Genomic DNA, 4,814 nt, shown 5'->3' on the forward strand with positions numbered 1-4,814 from the left:
CAACCAGAAGCCGTTCAAGAACTGCCCATGCATCCCGAAAAATGCACTGTTTGGTGTGGTTTGTACGCTGGTGGAATCATTGGACCGTATTTTTTCAAAGATGCTGTTGGACGCAACGTTACGGTGAATGGCGATCGCTATCGTTCGATGCTAACAAACTTTTTGTTGCCAAAAATGGAAGAACTGAACTTGGTTGACATGTGGTTTCAACAAGATGGCGCTACATGCCACACAGCTCGCGATTCTATGGCCATTTTGAGGGAAAACTTCGGAGAACAATTCATCTCAAGAAATGGACCCGTAAGTTGGCCACCAAGATCATGCGATTTAACGCCTTTAGACTATTTTTTGTGGGGCTACGTCAAGTCTAAAGTCTACAGAAATAAGCCAGCAACTATTCCAGCTTTGGAAGACAACATTTCCGAAGAAATTCGGGCTATTCCGGCCGAAATGCTCGAAAAAGTTGCCCAAAATTGGACTTTCCGAATGGACCACCTAAGACGCAGCCGCGGTCAACATTTAAATGAAATTATCTTCAAAAAGTAAATGTCATGAACCAATCTAACGTTTCAAATAAAGAACCGATGAGATTTTGCAAATTTTATGCGTTTTTTTTTTTTAAAAAGTTATCAAGCTCTTAAAAAATCACCCTTTACTACACATCCGAATGACAGTGTTCTCTCCAGCGATCTTCATTGGAGTATGCGAAGGAAGAACTAGTCGAGATGTACTTTTCAGCACATACATACATACAACGTGAACGCAAAGGTCACGAACGATAAACAAGCCGGCCCATCAAATGGTCAATTAGGACAACAATAAGTGTCGATGAGCAAAGGCTGTGCTTAAAAAATCAAATGCAAAGTGAATTACGTAATATTACAAATATTTGTTAGCAACGATAGTGTAAAAGGACAAAAGGAAATCGTACATTTGTGTTCAGATTAAATAATATATGGCATTGTATTAGAATGAGGACATCGATAGGTCAAATACAGATGACAAAAGAGCGCAGAATATGTATAAAGTGAAATACTACACAAACTTAAGTATGAACAAGTATTTCAACTAAGGAATAATAAATAACACGTCGCTTGTGCTCTTATCTTCTCCAATGGGCATTGCTGTCCCATGTCATCATTGTTATAGTGATCACATTCAAGTTTAATGTATGCATGACCTTGGACTTGCGAAGTGGCTATGTACTTTCTTTTCCTTCCACATTATTTTTTGCCACTTACAAACGACCCATATAAAATTCAAATGTTGCCAAATACCTAAGCAGTTTTTTGAAATCCTATATTGGCAGCAGTACACTAACTAAGGGACAGATAAACGATTGGGAAAATGTCTTTGATACTTATTAACCTTTCTATTTTATTAGCTTGGTAATCCGTATGAAAATCAAACATTCTATTTTACCTACTAAGATATTGAAACACAAAATAATTGCCATAATTGTATACAGTTCCAACATAGTCAAAAATTAATTAGAACTCAAAGGGTATTTCCAATAAATAACTAAATAGAATAAATTTAATAAATCGTTCAAGCATTTCCATAAAGTAACAACAAAATCAGTTAGTGATCAATTATTGTGCTACTCGTTGTTACAAAAGTAAGTACTTTTGAAAAGCCGTAGAATTAACCACTTTAAATATTACGCCTGAACTATTCTTCGCAACACTTAATGTCAAATTGCCAGGTTAGAAATTTAAATGACACCCAAAGAATTTCGACAGCAAAGCGTATAAATATACAATGTCAAAGCGGAGGACCGGAAGAGAATGCGCACAAAAGAAAAAACATCTCAACCGCTTAGGGCGTTTGCCACCTTTTGAAATAGCAGTGCGAATATTCAAATTTATTCCGTTTTTCGTTAGCCAAGGTGTACACCCTCAAAGTTTGTGTATAAACAAGTTATGCAATACAGATATGCATACAGTGCAATTTTGAACGAATTGCTTGTTTCTTCATTTTTTCTTGCCACCTAAATAGTAGCATTTGATGTATGTACATATGGAAGAGTATACAACAATATACCTTCTGATACTCTGGCAACATGTTGCACAGAGTATAATATTTTTAAATTCTATTGCTTATTTAGCTCAATACTTAAGTGAGCTTGTGTGAGCTATGAAAAATCAATAAATTTAAATAGTTATGTGAATATTGAAAATACCTTTTTATACAATTTATTTTTCACTTTTTATCTTCAATCAGGTACTATGTTCAATTATATTGGAAAGATCAAAAATGTTCACAATCTTTTTGTGTGCCAATGCTTCCACTGCTTTTTCCTTAATGTTCCTTCGCCAGCAGATGTCATGTTTTATATGTATGTATACTTTTAATATCATGTTGATATTTAAAAGGTTTAAATTAGGTTATCAACAATGTTCTGTTGCAGATAAGTGATCATTTAATTCATTATCAGCCACTCTCACATAAAATTTTAAACAATAGGAAAACATTAAAGCTTCTAGTACAAATCAAAACATAGTCAAAAATGAGGCTGACATACTATGAGCTTATCTATAAGGTGTAAAAAAGGTGTTTACAATAAAACTCTCTATGGAGTGACTAAGTATTTTCGTCAATATGCATACATTTATCCTCTAAAGATACTTAGGTAGGTATACTTCACTTTAGATAAAAATTCATAAAAACACATTACTCTATCGCTTTGTGCCTGCAATTATTTATTTAATAGTGGTTTACCTCAAAATCCTGTGCGAATTTGAGACTATTTGAGCACCGCGAAACTACCACAGCGATAGCGCTAGAGTAAAGCAAAACTAAAATCAAATCAAAAGTAAAAGCTTAAAAATCTACGCTGCCGGCGAGTAACTCTCATACACAGAGATTCAACAAGTATAACAAAAATGTACCTTTTTTCTTTTGTGAATTTTTCCCTTTTCATGATAAACACACATATTACACACAGTTTCTATTTGCTTCCTCAGCTTTCAATATTTGGCTGCTTGACTTACTTTATGTACTTTATGATGGTGTACTGTGTCTGCCTTTGCCCACTGAAGTCCAGATAACCGGATACGCTGACGATATAGCGGTGACGATAGTAGCGAGAGAACTTCGCCAAATCCAAGCCATATGTAGTGATACTGCACTAATCATAAAACAGTGGCTCACAAGTTCTAAGCTCGAACTTGCTGGAGAAAAAACGGAAGCAGTACTTATCACAAGCAGGAAGAAAATGGAAAATATATCCCTTAACATAGACGGATACTGCGTTGTAAGCAACCATCGTTGAAATACCTTGGTGTAATGATTGACGCGCGACTTAGCTATAAGGTCCATATAGAGAAAGCTGCGTGGGTAAACATGACCTTATCGAGGTTAATGGCAAACATAGGAGGGCCAAAATAGAGCAGAAGAGCACTTCTGGCCAAGGTTAGCCATCTTTTCATCATTATGTTTGTGAAATATATTAGAGCAGTTTGGGTGTCTCTCTTTTCAGACACTTGAAATGATTTACTGACTACTCTGATAGCATACACAATTCACTTTCAAAGCAAGTTGTTGCAAGTAGTTTATTATCAAATTATGACAGTTGCGCTGGGAATTGCTGATGATTGTTTGAAGATTTGTCCCTAGCCATAATGCGGTACGTGTAAAATAAGTTCTGGCTTTTTTGAAATTCAATTGTATGGCTCTTATTTGGTATAACAAACAGAATAATTAACCTGCTTAGAGTATTCATTTAAATTTTGCTTAATAATATCAGAAGAAGAAGCAATTATATGTAATGAGAGAACGCTTAAACAAATTTCTTGACAGCGTGTGGATGTATAATGTATACCAAATGATGGTTTCTCAACTAACAATTACTTCAGAAGATATAAAGGCTAATTAATCGAGGACCACGTGTTTGCGGATCTATTCCAAAAAGTATTTTAATAATATATTTCTGAAAACACTTAACCTTCTAATAGCAAACGCACTACAGTAATAACAAAAGCAATGGACTCATTTCCACAAATTCGTGGTGAATAATACTCAATTCGAAACATGAACACCTTGGCAAGGCAACACCATAGATTACTTGACAAACTAATTAAAATCCACTGACATCCGAGCCACTGAAAGTCAATTACCTTTTCGCCACTTGTTGCTAAATAACATCTAACGATGCAAATCGGCGCCTCAGTAACTCACCGCACACTCGATGATGTTTACACAATTTGGCAGAGAATCCAATTTCGGATGCAAAACCAATTTGGCATGCAGCAAGTAGAATCTCTGAAAGCTGTCACGTATAGGAGTTCAGCATACATACATACATATCCAAAGGTCGAAAAATATATATGTATATGTGTATGTTCCTCAAGCATAAATAGTTCCACAGAAGATATGTATGTATGTTTAAATTTTGGAAAACTGAAAGTTTCGTTTAATATTAGGCATAAAAGATGTTTAAAATAAATTTAGACATTACTCTCAATTTTACGAAGAACTATTATTTTCAAGATAACTTTTCAAAAAAAATTACGGATTATTTTGATGAGTGCATGTAAGCGTTAGGAATTTCATTATTCATAATATCATACAGAAACATTTGTAGATGGATGTTGAACATATGAATTTAATCCTTCATTTATTTATGTTACATATTATATGTCGACAAAAGGGAGTTGTTTGTTACTTTTATATTAAAGTTGCCTTGACTCTATAAGTTTATTTTCATAGCGTATAATTATATCTTCATATGCAAAAGTTAAAAAGAAAATTTCTAAAATGAATAAAGTACGCTAAGTAGAAGAAAAGACCCAATGAGTGTACCGTCTGCCATA

Source organism: Zeugodacus cucurbitae, chromosome 5 (assembly GCF_028554725.1).
Source record: "Zeugodacus cucurbitae isolate PBARC_wt_2022May chromosome 5, idZeuCucr1.2, whole genome shotgun sequence".
Taxonomy (NCBI): domain Eukaryota; kingdom Metazoa; phylum Arthropoda; class Insecta; order Diptera; family Tephritidae; genus Zeugodacus; species Zeugodacus cucurbitae.